Source organism: Panthera pardus, unplaced genomic scaffold (assembly GCF_024362965.1).
Source record: "Panthera pardus isolate Hobbes unplaced genomic scaffold, ASM2436296v1 HiC_scaffold_13, whole genome shotgun sequence".
Taxonomy (NCBI): Eukaryota; Metazoa; Chordata; class Mammalia; order Carnivora; family Felidae; genus Panthera; species Panthera pardus.
In genome coordinates, this window is record NW_026526688.1 from 53,735,788 (window position 1) to 53,756,211 (window position 20,424).

Here is a 20,424-nt window from a genome sequence, read left to right on the forward strand (position 1 = left end):
TTCAGCAGAAACTTTACAAGCCAAAGGGAGTGGCACAATATATTCAAAATACTGAGGAAAAAAAAAACAAAAAACAAAAAACTTCCAGCCAAGAATACTCTACCTAGAAAAGTTATCATTCAGAATTGAAAGGAAGATAAAAGAAATTTTCAGACAAGAAAGTTAGAGGAGTTCATCACCATTAATGTTAAAGGAACTTCTTTAAGCTAAAAAAGAAAGGATGTTAACTAGTATCAAGAAAATATATGAAAGTATAAATCTCATTGGTAAAGGTAAATATATAGTAAAGGTAGTAAATTAATTACATATAAAGCTAATATAAAGGTTAAAAGATAAAAGTCGCAAAAATAACTATAACTACAATAATGAGTTAAGGCATCCACAAGATAAAAAATGCAAAATGTGACATCAAAAACCTAAAGTGTTGGAGAGAGTAAAAATGTAAAGCTTTAGAATTCATTCAAACTTAAATTGTTATCAATTTAAAATGGACTGTAATAAATGTTGTACATAATCCTCATGATGATGACATAAAACCTATAGCAGTCACACAAAGATAAAATGAAAGGAATCTTAGCATACCACTAAAGAAGTCCATAAAACCACAAATGAAGAGAACAAGAAGAAAGAAACAGAGAGAAACTACAATACATTCAGAAAACAATGAACAAAAAGTAAGTGTATACCTATCAATAATTACTTTAAATGTATATGGACTAAATTCTGCAATCAAAAGACATAGTGCAGCTTAATGGCTGGAAAAAAAAAAAAAAGACCTGTCTATATCTATATGCTGTCTACAAAAATCTCACATCAGATTTAAGGACACACACAGACTGAAAGTGAAGGTATGGAAAAATATCTTCGATGCAAATGAAAACCAAAAGAATGCTGGGGTAGCTATACTTACATCAGACAAAATAGACTTTGAAACGAAACTGTAATAAGAGACAAAGAAGGATATTATATAATGATAAAGCTGTCAATCCAACAAGACGATATTACATTTGTATACATTTATGCATCCAACACAGAAGCACCTACATACATAAATGTTAACAGGACTAAAAAGAGAAAAAGACAGCAATACAATGGTAGTATGGGACTTTAATACTTCACTTATGTCAATGGAGAGGTAGTCCAGATAGATAATCAATAAGGAAATATCAGCCTCAAATAACATGTTGGACCAGATAGATGTAACAGATATTTACAAAACATTCCATCCCAAAGAACTGAATATACATTCTTCTCAAGTCAGCCTGGAACATTCTCCAGGATATATCACAGGTTAGGCCACAAAGCAAGTCTTAATAAATTTAAGAATCCTGAAATTATATTAAATATCTTTTCTGACCACAGTGGTATGAAAGTAGAAATCAGTTCCAAAACAAACAAACAAAACTGTAAAATCTAAATATATGTCAACATCAAGTCAAAAGGTAAATAAAAATACCCTAAGACAAATGAAAATGGAAATGAAACATACCAAAACTTATGGAATGCAGCAAAAGCAATTCTGAGAGTTACATTCATAGCAATAAATGCCTGCCTCAAGAAACTAGAAAAATCACAAACAACTTAACTTTACATCTAATGGAAGTAGGATAAGAACAAGTGAAATTCAAAGTTGGCAGAAGGAAGGGATTAACAAAGATTAGAGCATAAATATACAAAATAGAAACTAAAAAAATCGATTAAACTAAAAGTTGGGTCTTTTTAAATTTTATTTTAAATTCCAGTATAGTTTACAGTGTTATCTTAGTTTCAGGCATACAGTATAGTGATTCAACAATTCCATACAACACCCAGTGTGCACCATGACAAGTGTAGTCCTCAATCCCCATTGCTTATTTCACCCATCCCTTCTTACCAACCTCCCTTCTGGTAGCCGTCAGTTTGTTCTCTATAGCTAAGGGTCCATTTCTTGGTTCTCTCTCTCTTTTTTCCTTTGCTCATTTGTTTGTTTATTCTTAGATTCCACATATGAGTAAAATCATATGGTATTTGTCTTTCTCTGACTGACTGACTTTGCTTAGCATTATACTCTCTAGCTCCATCCATGTCATTGCAAATGGCAAGATTTCATTCTTTTTATGGCTGAATAATATTTCATTATGTGTATATATCACATCTTCTTTATCCATTCATCTATCGATGGAGACTTGGGCTGCTTCCATAATTTTGCTATTATAAATAATGTTGCTATAAACATAAGGGTATATGTATCCTTTTGAATTACTGTTTTTGTATTTTGGGGTGAATTAGTGCAATTGCTACATCATAGGGAAGTTCTATTTTTAACTTTTTGAGGAACCTCCATACTGTTTTCCAGAGTGACTGCACCAACAGTACAAGAGTTTCTTTTTCTCCACATCCTTGTCAACATGTACTGTTTTGTGTGTGTGTGTGTGTTTGATTTTATCCATTCTGACAGGTGTGAAGTGATATCTCACTTACATTTCCCTGATGATAAATGATGTTGAGCATCTTTTTATTTGTCTGTTGGCCATCTGGATGTCTTCTTTGGAGAAATGTCTGTTCATTTCTGCTGCCTATTTCTTAAGAAATTGAAGACGACACAAAGAAATGGAAAGATATTCCATACTCATGGATTGAAGGAACAAATATTTTTTTTAAATGTTTATGCTACAAAAGCAATCAGGTTTAATGTAATCCCTATCAAAATACCAACAGCATTTTTCACAATAGAACAAAAAAACACTAAAATTTATATGGAACAACAAAAGACCCCAAATGGCCAAAGTGACTTTGAAGAAGAAAAGCAAAGCTGAAGGTGTCACAATTCCAGACTTCAAGTTATATTACAAAGCTGTAGTAATCAAAACAGTGTGGTACTGGCACAAAAGCAAACATATAGGATCAATGTAACAGGATAGAGAACCAAGACTCTTGGCGAATCTAGCTAGAGCCTTGTCAATATTGTTCATATATATTTAAAAACAGCTTTCAATTGGATTATTCGTTTTTTGAAGCATTAAATTGTATAAGTTCTTTATATATTTTGAATGCTAACTCTTTATCAGATATGTCATTTGCAAATATCTTCTCTCACAAAAGACTCCAAATAGCCAGAGCAATCTTGAAAAAGAACAAAACTAGAGGTATCACATTCCTTGATTTCAAACTATATTTACAAATCCATAGACTCAAAACAATATGATATTGGCATAAAAATAGGCACATAGATCAATGGAACAGAATAGAGTTCAGAAGCCCATGCATATATGGGTAATTAATTTATGATTAAGGAATTAAGAATATACGCTGAGAAAAGGACAGTTTCTTCAATAAATGATGTCAGCAAAACTTGGCGGCCACGTGCCAAAGAATGAACCTGGGCCCATATCTTAAGCATACACAAATAATTCATGATGGGTTTAAGACTTGGATGTATACTTTGAAATCATAAAACTCCTAGAGGAAAACATAGGCTGTAAGTTCTTTGATATAGTATCGGCAGTGGTTTTTTTGGATATGACTAAAAAGTAAAGGCAACAAAAGCAGAAAATAACAAGTGGAACCACATCAAACTAAGAAGCTTCTTCACTGGAAAAGAAAACATCGACAAAATGAAAAGGAAAACTGGAATGGGATGAAATATTTTTTTATATATTTGATAAGGAGTTAACATACAAAATATATAAAGAATCCATACAACTCAATAGCAAAAAACAATCACATTTAAAAAAGTGCAGAAGACCTGAGTGAACATTTTTCCAAAGAAGACATACAGATGGCCAATAGGTACATGGAAAAGTGCTCAACATCACTAATTATCAGGGAAATGGAAATCAAAACCAAGAGATATTACCTCACACCTGTTAGAATGGTTTTATCAAAGTGACAAGAAATAAAAAGCTGTTGACAAGGATGTGGAGAGAAGGGAACCCTTATGCATTGTGGGTATGAATGTAAACTGGTGCGACCACTATAGAAAAAAATGTGAAGTTTCCTCAAAAAAATTAAAAATAGAATTACCATATGATATAGCAATTCCACTTCTGAACTTTTATCCAAAGAAAACAAAAACACTAACTCAAAAATATTCATGCACCCCTATGTTCATTGTAGTATTAATTATAATAGCCAAGATATGGAAACAGCCTAAGTGTCCATCAATGAATTAATGGGTAAAGAAAATGTGGTCTATACACATACACACACATTGCTATTTTTAACAACACGGATAGACCTTGACAGCTTTATGCTAGGTGAAATAAGTTAGACAAAGAAAGATAAACCATATTATTCTCATTTGTATGTGGAATAATAATAATAATAAACACTAACAATAATAAAAATTTAAAATCTCCCAAAACAAACAAAAAAGCTCATAGATAAAGACAACAAACTGATGGTTTCCAGAGGTATGGGATGGGTGAAATGGATGAAGTGCGTCCAAAGATACAAACTTTCATTTATAAAATAGTCATGAGGATGTAATGCACTGCATGGTGGTTATATTTTATAACACTGAACTACACATTTGAAAGTTGCTAAGAAAGTATTTCTTAAAAGTTCTCATCACATACACACACACACACACACAAACACACACACACTCACACTAGTTTGCTTATGTATGGTGACAGATGGTGACAGATGACAGACTTATTGCAGTGGTTATTTTGCAATATTGAATCATCATATTGTACACATGAAACTAACATAATGTTATATGCCACTATACTTCAATTAAAAAACTGAAGAAATTTTTCCACATTTAAAAACATAAGAATAGCTCATTGGAAATATTTAAGTATGGCAATACAAAATGGGTGTACTAAGCATAAAGAGAGTTGCTACTGGTGTATGAGACAAAGATACATTTAGGGATGGCCCTGGTTGTTCTATGGCCCGTGTTAGTTACTAATAAATAATTATCAAAAACACCACAGCTACTCCTGCAGGAAAATATATGTAATTATTATATAAATAGTTGTTTCTGTAACTCTCCTTTTTGATGTCGCTCTGTATATATCTTTTAGTACTCTGTGGAAAAGCATCATTTAACATTTTTATCTTTTGTTATATATTAATATGAAAAAAGAGGTATTATAGTTAAGTGTATAACAATATAACACTACATAAAATGAATTTTAAGGACCATTAATCATTTCTCCTTAAAGTGGCTTCTGGGAGTTAAAAATCCTATGTTTGAAAATGATCTCATATTACCATTCATTTAAGCACTTTTTTACTCTTATTTTACCCTTATTCTTCATAATTCCATTTTCAACAATGTTGTACTTTTAACTTTATAATCATCCCCATTGTGAAAAGATAGGTGTTCTTCCAGAGCAATTCTCATGTATAAATCTTATTTTCATAGGAAATAATTTCTGGATTGTATTCATTTATACCATTGAAAGCTATAAAAATATTAGAGACAAATTTAACTGGTTTTCAAACAAAAGTTTCATAATATAATTATTTTGTATATGTTTTGAAGATTAAGAAAAAATCATTTTATTTAGTGTGTGTGTGTGTGTGTGTGTGTGTGTGTGTTCAGAGAGTGTGATAGAGACAGACAGAAAGACAGATATTGCATTGATTTTTATGGTATTTAACAGAGATATCTTGAGAGAACATGAATAGGGGAAAGGGGCAGAAGGAGGGAGAGAGAGAATCCCAAATAGTCTCCACACTGGGCATAGTGCCCCATGAGGGGCTCCATTCCATGACCCTGGCATCGTGACCTGAACCAAAATCAAGATTCAGATGCTTAACCTACTGAGCCACCCAGACACCCCTAACACAGATATCTTTTTAAATTGACTAAATATTTTCTTGGAACATTACCAAGTATCTATGTAAATATATTTGGATATCTAAATCATAATTATATTTTAATTGTCATTAAAATTTTAAAAAGTAACTCAAGGATACATGCTCATTTTTAAACAATTCATATTTCTAAAGAATGAAAACTCTTTTCTTATCCTTAATCTCATACTTCTTCCCAGTAGTGACAATTATTAACAGGATTATGTGTATCTATTCAGTTATTTGTCCCATAGATTATATTTGTATAGTACTTGTTTTGTGAGTTTTCATACCTGTCAAAGATTAAATATAGATCCTAAGTTAACATAGATTACACAGGTTGAATATACAACACTCAGACATGAAGTTTGTACTTCACTGATCACATTGGTAGTGACATATATCTTTATTTTATTCTTATCTCCTATGAGTATCATTCATTTTAATGTGACAGTGAATGTTCTCCTTTTACATATCTGTGATGTAAACATAATGTTTAAGTGTCAATGTTTGTTTATGATTGAAGGGAATCCTATATATTAATGTCTATTGATATTTTTGTCTATATGTTTTCTAAGATCAATCTATAGATATGCACTCTATATATACATAATTATTATTCAACCCCTGTTCCACAGCCTGTCATTTCATGGCCCATTGAAATATCTTTACTTAATTAGATAACAATTTTGGATATTCTATTATTGCAGAAGACCATGTCAAGTATGTATAATGTATACCCCAAAAATTATTTTCTTGAAAACTAGCAGAGCAGTTTACATTTTTTTTTTAATTTTTTTTTAATGTTTATTTATTTTTGAGACAGAGAGAGACAGAGCATGAACAGGGGAGGAGCAGAGAGAGAGGGAGACACAGAATCTGAAACAGGCTTCAGGCTCTGAGCTGTCAGCACAGAGCCCGATGCGGGGCTTGAACCCACGGACCGTGAGATCATGACCTGAGCCAAAGTCGGACGCTTAACCGACCGAGCCACCCAGGCGCCCTGCAGTTTACATTTTTTAGAACATTTCTTTGATGTTTTTAAGTTCACTTTTAGATTCTAAAGATATAGACATTGATTACTTAGTTATTTGTAATTGCTTATATTTGATTTATCTAAGTTGACAATATTGATCTATTGTCTTCCTCACTTTTAGCTTAGTACATGAAAAACAATGTACTGTTGTTGATATTGCTAGAGTATAAAAGGGCAATAATTGCCTTCTGTGGAAAAAAAAACACATTGTTATCTTTTGTATACCAATGATCCTCAAACTTAAGTTTGCCTACTAGTCTCTTATTAAACTTGTTAAAAACACAAAATGATGGGTACTACTACCAGAGATGCTAGTTTTCAACAATAGTTCTTTAAACACTGTTCTCTACTATTATGCTTAAGTTGGGTAGTTACAACAGCACTTTGACAAATATATTCCTGGAGCAGGATCTAAGTTGTTGCTGAATTTCTTGCTTATGAACAAACAAACAATTGTGTCATCATCAATATGCAACTACTCACCTCATTGTTTCCTAATCCAAAGAGTCTGAAGAACCAATACGGGAGTTTTAGCTGAAGTACTCAATTTAATAATTCCTTGTTCCCCAGAACATTCTTAGTAATATTAAAAATGCCAAAGAGGTAGACAAGAGGCCCTTGGAAGAGGGTACGAAGGGTGGAGAGTCTGTGCGTGCTACAAGGACTGGTGGGAGGAAGCCGGGGTGGTGGAGGGGCAGCCCACCAAGCAAGGCAGAGCCCCCGAGTCTGGCTTGCAAAGGCGGCGGGGCCAGATGGAGTGTGTTCTGATAGCCAGCGGGACTTAACATCTGGAATGTTATAGTCAACAGCTCTGCTCTGAGAGAGTGGGGAGGTCGAGAGGACGCCAGGAGGGAGAGTTGTTGAGACACTGAAGACAGAGCTCAGCTCGGCAGGGGAACAAAGGCGCTGGCAAGCACCATTTCCCTCTCCCATCCTCCAGCAGAACATCCAAAGGAAACCAGTTCCTGTCACCAAACTTGCTTGCACTGCGTGAATGCCCAATGCTGTGCTTCTGTGGGTCAATCCCTCCCACAGGTCTTCCTCCTTCCCAGTGCTGCAGGGCCCCTCCCACAGGGGACCACTGAAGGCAAAAGGGAATAAGCCTGCCCCTCCTGTCCCTGTGCACCTTGTGGGTCCCATTGAAGCAGCACCACAAGCCTGGCAGTGTGCAAGTAGCCCAGACAGGGGCCACACCACTCCACAGTGAGTCCTGCCCCTGTGAGAGGGGAAGACAAGGTACACACCAGTTTGACTGTGGCCCCAGTGTGGGCTAGGGGAAGACATTGGTCTGACTGTGGCCCCACCCACCAACACAAGTTTCTATGGACAGCACAGGGGAAGGGCCCTGCAGTTTGGAGCCACTGCAGGGACTACCCAATGACAAAACAGAAAAATTCTCCTCAAAAGAAACTCCAGGAAGTAGCGACAGCTAACAAATTGATCAAAAACTATTTAAGCAATATAACGGAACAAAAATTTAGAATATTAGTCATAAAATTAATCTCTGGGCTTGAAAAAAGCATCGAGGACAGCAGAGAATCTATTGCTACACAGATCAAGGGACTAAGAAATAGTCATGAGGAGCTAAAAAAAGCTATAGATGAGGTACAAAATAAAATGGAGGCAGCCATAGCACGGATTGAAGAGGCAGAGGGGAGAATGGGTGAATTAGAAGATAAAATTATGGAAAAAGAGGAAGCTGGGAAAAAGAGAGATAAAAACATCCAGGACCATGAGGGAAGAATTAGAGAACTAAGTGATGCAATCAAATGGAACAATATACATATCCTAGGAATTCCAGAAGAAGAGAGAGAGAGAGAAAGGGGCTGAAGGTATACTTGAACAAATCATAGCTGAGAACTTCCCTGATCTGGGGAAGGAAAAAGGCATTGAAATCCAAGAGGCACAGAGAACTCCCTTCAGATGTAACTTGAATCGATCTTCTGCATGATATATAGTGAAACTGGCAAAATACAAGGATAAAGAGAAAATTCTGAAAGCAGCTAAGGATAAACACACTCTAACATTTAAAGGGAGACTGATAAGACTAGTGGCAGACCTATCTACTGAAACTTGGCAGGCCAGAAAGGAATGGCAGGAAATCTTCAATGTGATGAACAGAAAAATTATGCAGCCAAGAATCCTTTATCCAGCAAGTCTGTCATTCAGAATAGAAGGAGAGATAAAGGTCTTCCCAAACAAACAAAAACTGAAGGAATTCATGACCACTGAACCAGGCCTACAAGAGATCCTAAGGGGGATTCTGTGAGTGAAATGTTGCAAGGACCACAAAGTACCAGAGACATCACTACAAGCATGAAACCTACAGACATCACAAAGACTCTAAACCCATATCTTTCTATAATAACACTGAATGTAAATGGACTAAATGCTCCAACCAAAAGACATAGGGTATCCGAATGGATAAAATAACAAGACCCATCTATTTGCTGTCTACTAGAGACTCATTTTAGATCTGAGGACACCTTCAGATTGAAAGTGAGGGGATGGAGAGCTAACTATCATGCTACTGGAAGTCAAAAGAAAGCTGGAGTAGCCATAGTTATATAAGACAAACAAGACTTTAAATTAAGGGCTGTAACAAAAGATGAAGAAGGGCATTATATAATAATTACAGCTCTATCCATCAGGAAGAGCTAACAATTATAAAAGTCTATGTGCCAAATATGGGAGCACCCAAATACATAAAACAATTAATCCCAAACATAAGCAACCTTATTGATAAGAATGTGGTAATCGCACGGAACTTTAATATTCCACTTACAACAATGGACAGATCATCTAGACAAAGGATCAATTAAGAAACAAGGGCCCTGAATGATAACATTAGATCAGATGGACTTGACAGATATATTTAGAACTCTGCATCCCAAAGCAACAGAATATACTTTCTTCTGGAGTGCACATGCAACATTCTCCAAGATAGGTCACATACTGGGTCACAAAACAGCCCTTAATAAGTATAAAGGAGATCATACCATGCACACTTTCAGACCACAATGCTATGAACTTGAAATCAACCACAGAGAAAAGTCTGGAAACCCTCCAAAAGCATGGATGTTAAAGAACACCCTACTAAAGAATGAATGGGTCAACCAGGTAATTAGAGAAGAAATTAAAAAATATATGGAAACAAATGAAAATGAAAATACAACCATCCAAATGCTTTGGGATGCAGTGAAGGCAGACCTGAGAGGAAAATACTTTGCAATCCAGGCCCATCTCAAGAAACAAGAAAAATCCCAAATACAAAATCTAACAGCACACCTAAAGGAACTACAAGGAGAACAGCAAAGATACTCCAAACCCAGCGGAAGAAGAGAAATAATAAAGATCCGAGCAGAAATAAACAACATAGAATCTAAAAACACTGTAGAGCAGGTCAATGAAACCAAGAGTTGGTTTTTTGAAAAACGAAATTGATAAACCTCTAGCCAGGCTTCTCAAAAAGAAAAGGGAGATGACCCAAATAGATAAAATCATGAATGAGAATGGAATTATGACAACCAATCCCTCAGAAATACAAGCAATTATCAGGGACTACTATGAGAAGTTATATGCCAACAAACTGGACAACCAGGAAGAAATGGACAAATTCCTAAGCACCCACACTCTTCCAAAACTCAAACAACAAGAAATAGAAAACTTGAACAGACCCATAACCAGCAAAGAAATTGAATCAGTTATCAAAAATCTCCCAACAAATAAGAGTCCAGGACCAGATCACTTCCCAGGGGAACTCTACCAGACATTTATAGCAGAGATAATACCTATACTTCTCAAGCTATCCCAAAAAATAGAAAGGGAAGGACAACTTCCAGACTCGTTCTATGAAGTCAGCATTACTTTGATTCCCAAACCAGACAGAGACCCAGCAAAAAAAGAGAACTACAGGTCAATATCCCTGATGAATATGGATGCAAAAATTCTCAGTAAGATACTAGCAAATCAAATTCACAGCATACAAAAAGAATTGTTCACCATGATAAAGTGGGATTCATTCCTGGGCTGCAGGGCTGGTTCAACATTAGCAAATCAATCAATGCAATACATCACATTAATAAAAGAACAGAACCATATGATCCTGTCAATCGATGCAGAAAAAGCATTTGACAAAATTCAGCATCCTTTGTTAATAAAACCCCTCAAGAAAGTCGGGATAGAAGGAACATACTTAAACATCATAAAAGCCATTCATGAAAAGCACACAGCTAATATCATTCTCAATGGGGAAAAACTGAGAGCTTTCCCCCTGAATCAGGAACACAACAGGGATGTCCACTCTCACCGCTGTTGTTTAACATAGTGTTGGAAGTTCTAGCATCAGCAATCAGACAACAAAAGGAAATCAAAGGCATCAAAATTGGCAAATATGAAGTCAAGCTTTCACACTTTACAGATGACATGATATTATACATGGAAAATCCGATAGACTCCACCAAAAGTCTTTTAGAACTGATACATAAATTCAGCAAAGTCGCAGGATACAAAATTAATGTATAGAAATCAGTTGCATTCTTATACACTAATAATGAAGCAACAGAAAGACAAATAAAGAAACTAATCCCATTCACAATTGCACCAAGAACCATAAAATACCTAGGAACAAATCTAACCAAAGATGTAAAAGGTCTGTATGCTGAAAACTATAGAAAGCTTATGAAGGAAATTGAAGAAGATATAAAGAAATGGAAAAACATTCTGTGCTCATGGATTGGAAGAATAAATATTGTCAAAATGTCAATACTACCCAAAGCTATCTACACATTCAATGCAATCCCAATCAAAATTGCACCAGCATTCTTCTCGAAGCTAGAGCAAGCAATTGTAAAATTTGTATGGAACCACAAAAGACCCCAAATGGCCAAAGTAATATTAAAGAAGAAGACCAAAGCGGGAGGCATCACAATCCCAGACTTTAGCCTCTACTACAAAACAGTAATCATCAAGACAGCATGGTATTGGCACAAAAACAGACATATAGACCAATGGAATAAAATAGAAACCCCAGAACTGGACCCACAAAAGTATGGCCAACTCATCTTTGACAAAGCAGGAAAGAACATCCAATGGAAAAAAGACAGTCTCTTTAACAAATGGTGCTGGGAGAACTGGACAGCAACATGCAGAAGGTTGAAACTAGACCACTTTCTCACACCATTCACAAAAATAAACTCAAAATGGATAAAGGACCTGAATGTGAGACAGGAAAGCATCAAAACCCTAGAGGAGAAAGCAGGAAAGACCTCTCTGACCTCAGCTACAGCAATTTCTTACTTGACACATCTCCAAAGGCAAGGGAATTAAAAGCAAAAATGAGCTATTGGGACCTCATGAAGATAAAAAGCTTCTGCACAGCAAAGGAAACAACCAACAAAACTAAAAGGCAACTGATGGATGGGAAAAGATATTTGCAAATGACATATCGGACAAAGGGCTAGTATCCAAAATCTATAAAGAACTCACCAAACTTCACACCTGAAAAACAAATAATCCAGTGAAGAAATGGGCAGAAAACATGAATAGACACTTCTCTAAAGAAGACATCTGGATGGCCAACAGGCACATGAAAAGATGTTCAATGTCACTCTTCATCAGGGAAATACAAATTAAAACCACACTGAGATACCACCTTTCGCCAATCAGAGTGGCTAAAATGAACAAATCAGGAGACTATAGATGCTGGAGAGGATGTGGAGAAATGGGAACCCTCTTGCACTGTTGGTGGGAATGCAAACTGGTGCAGCCACTCTGGAAAACAGTGTGGAGGTTCCTCAAAAAATTAAAAATAGATCTACCCTGTGACCCAGCAATAGCACTGCTAGGAATTTACCCAAGGGATACAGGAGCGCTGATGCATAGCGGCACTTGTACCCCAATGTTTATAGCAGCACTTTCAACAATAGCCAAACTATGGGAAGAACCTAAATGTCCATCAACTGATGAATGGATAAAGAAATTGTGGTTTATATACACAATGGAATACTACTTTGTAGCAACATGGATGGAACTGGAGTGTTATGTTAAGTGAAATAAGTCATACAGAGAAAGGCAGATACCATACGTTTTCACTCCTATGTGGATCCTGAGAAACTTAACAGAAGACCATGGGGGAGGGGAAGGAAAAAAAAACCAGGGAGGCAGGGAGCCAAATCATAAGAGACTCTTAGAAACTGAGAATAAACTGAGGGTTGATGGAGGTGGGAGGGAGGGGGAAGTGGGTGATGGGCATTGAGGAGGGCACCTGTTGGGATGAGCACTGGGTATTGTATGGAAACCAATTTGACAATAAATTTCATTTAAAAAATAATAAATAAATAAAAATAAATAAATAAAAATAAGTAAAATAAAATAAAGTAAAATAAAATAAAATAAAATGCCAGAGAAACCTCTAGGCCTGCAAGCACTATAGTCTTCTCCTAAAATTACATATATTCACTCTCAAAAGTCAGTATTATATCTAAAATGGGTCTATTCTGAACTACTGCTTCTGTCCAATTAAGTAATAATTTTGGCCAAGAGTTGGTGGCATTGTCTAGCTCTCACTGTCTAGTCTCTGAACCACAGCATGTAGAATCCACCCTATTTCAGGTTCTTTTATTTAAAAATGAAGTGCATAGGCTTCAACAGAAAACAAAAATCCAGAATTTCCTTTAAGTGGTTAGGATTTGCTTCCTAAAATTAAGGTCTAGTTTATCTCATTTATTTTATTTTTTATTTTTTTTTTGAAAGAGAGAGTGAGAGACAAAGTGCAAGCAGAAAAGGGGCAGAGATGGAGGGAGACGCAGAATCCGAAGCAGGCTCCAGGCTCTGACTGTCAGCACAGAGCCCCACGAGGTGCTCAAACTCACTATGAGATCATGACCTGAACCGAAGTCAGACCCTAAACCAACTGAGGCACCCAGGCACACCTAGTTTATCTCATTCTTGAATTCATTTAACTCTTCTTTTGAGAGTTAAAAGTGATGGGAGAAAATGGATGATGTCCCCAGCTACTAACCTTAAGGTAGATAACCATTTAACAAGGTAACACATACTTGTCTAGCTTTTGGATGATAGCCAGTAAACTTTTGTACTGCCAACTGAATATCAGTTATTGGGGACCACCCAATGATCTGTTTTTGGTTAAAATTTCCTCACAGGTTTGTCAATAGTATCGTACATTTTTGGCATCACTCATCAACAATAGGCAATGAAGTCTGTTTCTTCACTAATGTTGATTGAGTACAGTGAGCAATTTGTCCTAAATGTGTGGGTAGTGACATGTAAAATTTTTTCAAGATTTCATTTGAGGTCACAAGCAGCCATTAATAAATGTCTTTTTGTAACTCTGGAACAAAAGGATGGCAGTGTATAATATTTCATAATATTCTTTTTGAATTTCTGCATAGATGTGTGTGTGTCTGTGTGTGTATGTGTGTGTGTGTGTGAGAGAGAGAGAGAGAGAGAGAGAGAGAGAGAGAGAGGGAGGGAGAGAGAGAGAGAAGTGAGATTTTGGTGAAGACAGGCTGTTTGGCATAATGATTAACCAGGGCATTTTCTTTTGCTTTAATATCTTTTTGAAGGGACTTCTATCTTGAAAATAGCCAGTTTATTGAAAACCATTAGAGCTATTAAATGCCTACAATTTGCTGACCATTCTAAATTAGGATCCTTTCTTAGGTGAAGCACTTTTATTTTCTCTAAAGCTTTCTGAAATGATAAACCATCCCAAAAGTTTTTCTACTATTACTGTACATATAAACCCTCTTCTTTTTACCTAGCCAGGAAGCTATTGGGACCACAACAAATTCTGTCACTTGGGCATATTTTTGCCTCTGGGAAGTAGTCATATTCTAGTGGTGAGTTGAGATCTGTTACAATGTATCCTGCCTGATATTTTCTGGTTTTCATCTTAAGATTTAATTAACAAACACGATTAAATCTAGATGTCTAGGGATATTGTAATAAACTTTTTAATGGGTGTTTTAATAAATCTATTAGATACTTAAGAAACAGTGTTTAAGGAGTCATAAGCTTCCCTTCTTCTTTGGAAGAAGAGAAGTAGGATTTAGAGCTGCCAGTGGGTAGCAGCAGCTTTTAAAAGCAGAGGACCTTAATGCGATAACCACAAGGAACTAAATTCTGTCAATAACCTAATGAGCTGGGAGGAGCACCTCAAGCTTCAGAAGAGAACTGTAATGTAGCTAATGTCTTGATTTCAGTTCTCAAAGTCATGAGCAAAGGTCCCATCTAGCCTTGTCTGGACTTCTGACCCATGGGCATTGTGACATATGTGTATGTTGATTTAAGCACCTACATTTGTGCTAATTCGTTGTGCAGCAATAGGAAATGAACACCCTTGGAACACATTGCCTTCCAGTGAGACTTAGGAATCATCTGTGTGATCTCTTAGTTACAAACCTAGGAAATTTCTGACGTGTTACAATTTTTCAAGAGTGAGAAATACCTCTCTTTGGGATACATTATGTTCCAAAGAATAAACTTTAACAAAATACTAACTTCTCTTCAGAAAGTGTATAGCCTACTAGAGATAAAACAATAAATAGATAGATAGAATTGGTTCCAGAGCTCAACTGAATTTTAGAGTATATAACAAAAGATAATTGATACATGAGATAAAAAATAAAATATTGAAAATACTCTTGAAATCCTCGTCGAGGACTTTGGCTTTCCCAGGAGGAAGGAAAGAAATGACTCTTTGAATAAAAAAAAGATGCTAAAAGAACAGAAAACAGACTTAAAGCTATGAAATATGCAGCCTTATGGTAAACTAAAGATAAGAGAATATTTGGATTTGGTACTATAGGTAAGTAGGAAATGATTATTACATTTATACTGCTGAGATTCTGAATAAATATGTATCTCTGACCTTTGGATTTTTTTTACCCCAGACAATACAAGCATTATAAGGAAAAGTACAAGGTATCCAATGACTAATCTCTCTATTAGATTTTCATTGCATTGATTTTGGTGCTTTTTTTGTTTCTGGTTTTAGAGGGAAGGATGTAAGTAGATGTTAGCAGGGATCGGTCTGAATATTTGGTTCAGTCCAAATATGTTGGAAAACCAGCATAATTTATGCCCAGAGATATGATTACTCCTTAGACTTTCAACTTCCATTAAGAATACAAGTAAATCAATGTTTAAATTATCTATGACCTGATTATGAGAGTCCTCAGGAAGGTTCAGGAGTAGGCCATCAGGAGAGTATCTGTTTTACAGTAAATCCCCTACACCACCCTATTTAGTTAGTGGATGTGATGTCACAAAGGAGGGAAGAATGTTTCTCAGTTAAAGGTCTGATGGTAACAGTTGGGCTGGGATATACAAAATGTTTGATGGTTATTACAGGTACCCAGTGTATGATAGTTGCTGGCTCCCAGGGAGAAGTTGAGTAAGTGTTAGGATAGATGCCAGGTGTCATAGGGCATATCAATCAAAAACTTTCAAGATTTCCTTAACTATTTAGAGAAATTGGACCCTATGAGGTAAAAGAAAACTGGTCACTTGATTTCCCCTTGGAGAAACTTCATTAATTCCCGCCCCCCCCCTTTATTTTTGACTCTGTTATTTCTGAGCTAACAGAGTACAGTTATTTATCTAATACTCTTTCTGTTCAAAGTACATATAATTGATGAATTAAAAAAGAGTCTGCAAGAAAGATTTTTAAGGACAGCCTTCTGCCTTTGCTAAGTAGGATTTAATAGTTTCACTGTCAATTCTAGCTTTACTCTTTTCCTACATGAAATTTCACATTTATTCTCCACTCTGTGCTGCTCAGCCGAACAGATCTCTCACATCTTTCCTAAATATATTCCACTTTTATTTTTACTCAAATCTTGTTAGTGTGGTGGTCAGGAGCTAGAGAGGTGGGGGTCATTCTCGAAAGTTCTGGTTAAGCTGCAATTCTAGTTAGGTACTATATAAACACAAGTCCCAGATGTGAGGCCTTCACAAAGGTCCATGCCCCTCCTCCAGAGCTAATGTTGGGCTGAGTATGTGTTTTGCCCTTGGGTAAGGGCCTTATTCTCTCACAACTGCATTGGGTTCCCACCTGTACCCTCAGGCAACAGGTTTTGCATATTAAGGCTTTGCTTCCAGAAGGAAACAGAGAAGATGAGACTAGGTGACCATTAGTCAGTGCATGCTTTTTCACTCCCCAGACAGCACCATCAGGGAAGCTTTCTTAAGAAAAAAGAAAAATATGTATATCTCATCTCCAATCATCTCTGTATGTATCTGTTGGGGTGTGTGGAGGAAAAGCTTATAAAGGCGTGTGAACATATTTGTCCCATGTGGCTTACAGCTTTCATGCTCACCCGCACCCGGATGTTAGCAATCAGTTAAAATCTTCTAGCTGATCCTTTTTACCAGCTTACGCTCCGTTCAATATTTTATGTCTCAAGTAAGCAAATTCCTGGATCTTGTTTCTCCCTGAGAGTGCTTCCAACATTCCTGATTTTATTTTAATTTTTTTTCCCTTTGCAGCTTTCATTATCTGATGGGAACATTGTGAACTTGCAGTTTTTCAAGGTGTTTTTCTTATTGTAAAGTAAGAGGGAACACTATCCAATTCTCCACATTTCTGATATGACATCAGAACCCAGGAGCTGTTTTTGTATGCAGTTTTCCTACCATTTTGGTTGAAGTAAATCTAAAGTGTTTTTCAATACTGTGTCTTTTTTTTGAGTTTACTTATTTATTTTGAGAGAGAGAGGGAAGGAGAGAGAGCATGAGTAATGGCAAAGGGGCAGACAGAGAATCCCAAGTAGGCTCCATGAGCCTGATGCAAGGCTCCATCACACGAACCATGAGATCATGACCTGAGCAGAAAACAAGAGCCAAAGGCTTAACAGACTGAGCCATCCAGGCACCCCTCCAACCCTGTGTCTTAAACAAAGCCATTTTCTCTGGAAATTCCTTGACCACCAGCTGTGTAAGAGAGTTGGGTGATGTAATAAATCATAGAGTTAATTAGAAAATAAAGCTAAATGCTAAGCTCCTATTTCCATTTTTGCATAATTATTGTAATCAGTTTTTATGAACAAAATGCTTATAAGTCAAAACAATAACTCGTGTGTCTTTTATTATATGACTCACAACACTAATTTCAAAAGCAATTGCTTTGTTTAGATGGAACTAGCAATAATAATTTTATGCTTTAATTCTGTGGTTCATGTTTGGTTGTGGATAATTTGTCAACAGTGGTCCTATTATGAGAATATCTGGCCATATAATAAATCAACTTTTAAAATTAATAGCACTATAAAACTAAGAGTTTGACTAAGATCCTAACCTCAATAATATATATTCATATCAGAAAGGAAAATGCCATTCCAGGTTAAAATCATAGGCAAGGCACTGAAAGCTCTTCCCACTGATCCTACCAGTGAATTTATATACATCTGTATCCATATATAAATATCTACAAACCTGTAAGTCAATCTCTGGTTTATTTGGTGGTGTTGGGTGGGGAGGTTATTCTCAGGTTAAACACATAGTAATCCAAATAGGTTTATATTTCCTTTTTCTTAAATAATTCAAAGTCTAAGAAGTAGTCCTCAAAGGAACTAAATTCTGCCATTTTACTTCTCAAACTTGACCAGCCCACAATTTATATAAAAAGTCAAAGGGAAACATAAATGTGTGTGTGTGTGGGTGTGTGTGAGGGAGATCATCTATCTCAAATTATCAAATCTTGTCCAATGTTGGTTTGTGAAGCTAAGGGATATTTATGAGGCCAAATATCATTTTAGTTAATACTGTTATGATATTAAATGATATGGTTTATACAAAGTTCCTTCTTTGTTATAATATACAGCCCAGAATAACACTGAGTATAGTGAGAAGTATAGTTTATTTAAAATGTGTATCTTGGGGCACCTGGGTGGCTCAGTCAGTTAAACGTCTGACTTCAGCTCAGGTCATGATCTCACAGTTTGTGGGTTCGAGCCCTGCGTCAGGCTCTGTGCTGACAGCTCAGAGCCTGGAGCCTGCTTCGGATTCTGTGTCTCCCTCTCTCTCTGCCCCTCCCCCGCTCATGCTCTGTCTCTCTCTGCCTCAGAAATAAACATTAAAAAAAAATTTTAACGTGCATCTTGTGTTACCAACTTAGTTGAAACAAATCCTCATTTATTTAAAAAAAATTATTTTTAACGTTTATTTTTGAGACAGGGAGAGACAGAGCATGAACAGGGGAGGGTCAGAGAGAGGGAGACACAGAATCTGAAACAGGCTCCAGGCTCTGAGCTGTCAGCACAGAGCCCGATGCGGGGCTCGAACTCACGGACTGCGAGATCATGACCTGAGCCAAAGTCGGCCGCTTAACTGACTGAGCCACCCAGGCACCCCTACAAATCCTCATTTAAATTCTAGATAAAATGTGCTTGTGTTAAATTATTTTTGTGTTAAAAATTCACAGTGTGTATCCTACAGGAAGACGAAACTTCAGAGGAATACAGTTTTTTTTTTGTCACAATTCAATTAATGCATCAGTGCTCAGTTATCATTATCCTAATAAATAAAAAAACACACACACAAAAAAACAAAAGACAATTGTCTTCCTGTAACTGAAAGTCATCCTCAGTATTGAAAATATTCAAATCCTTCAAAAAATAAAAGCATAAATGTCCAGAATGGTCACAAGCAGAATGACGAGGCCTACAATGAGCGGTGCATCTCTTATTCAGTAGCAACTCCAACAATTCACTTCCATGACCCAATTTTACATTCTATCTATTTCCATCTCTTCCTCCCAATTGATTTGCACCTGCTAACTCTTAAGTTTATTATTTAGCAGGGTCATTTCTCACAGATCAACTCAGATTTCACTTTATGGAGAAATAAGATTGTACGGCAACAATTAATATTCAGAATTTTTTTTTTTTTTTACTTTCAAACCATATTTGAGCATTAGAGAGCCTCTCAACTGGGGAAGGAAAGAGATGGAGTTAAACTGAGAAGAGGTGTTGCACATAGCAGTCATAAAAGGATCTGGCCTGGCCTAAGTCTCCCTGGCAGGAGAAATGCTTGGTTACTATCAGGGAACTGTAAAGTCCCGAGTACATTCATTGCTGAGGATCAATCAAAATACTGAGGCCAAGACACTGCTCTTATAGACTCTAATTGGCCAAAGATCATCCTGTTTTGTTTGTTGGGGCAGCCATATATGAATTCTTCTTCTGTTTTATCTTAAAGTGTAGGTTTTCTAAGAACAACATTTTTGCGTATTGACCATGGATCATTTAAAGTAATAACTTTCACTTCCTTCCTATATTGACAGCTCCACATGGACAGCTGAAATAATAAAGCTCACAGCTCCTAGGTAACAGAGAACAGGGCCTTCACCCCGTACATAAGTGGGAGTATGAAAAAGCATAAGCTCCAACATGACTTGATGGCACTAACCTGACTCAGTATCTTGGCAATTATTTTACACACATATTTACATGTGCACATATGTACATATGTGATCATGTATTTTGAAATAGCAAAAATATTTTGGTCCCTGTAATAGAAGGTCTCAGCAGATATTTCGTGAGCATAAGTAATTAACCAAAATTTTGCTACCATGA

The 20,424-nt window shown here is 36.3% G+C and overlaps 1 protein-coding gene across 2 annotated transcripts in view; it reads right to left on the reverse strand.

The window, feature by feature from the left end:
- Positions 1–16,094, reverse strand: part of ADAM29 (ADAM metallopeptidase domain 29) — a 77,044-nt gene extending 60,950 nt beyond the window's left edge. Inside the window, exon 1 of one of the 2 annotated variants that reach the window (XM_019440961.2) lies at positions 16,010–16,094. The gene's annotated coding sequence lies outside the window, so the exon portion shown is untranslated. The remainder of the gene's footprint in view (positions 1–16,009) is intronic. The other variant, XM_019440960.2, reaches the window with a different exon arrangement.
- Positions 16,095–20,424: the final 4,330 nt, after the last annotated feature.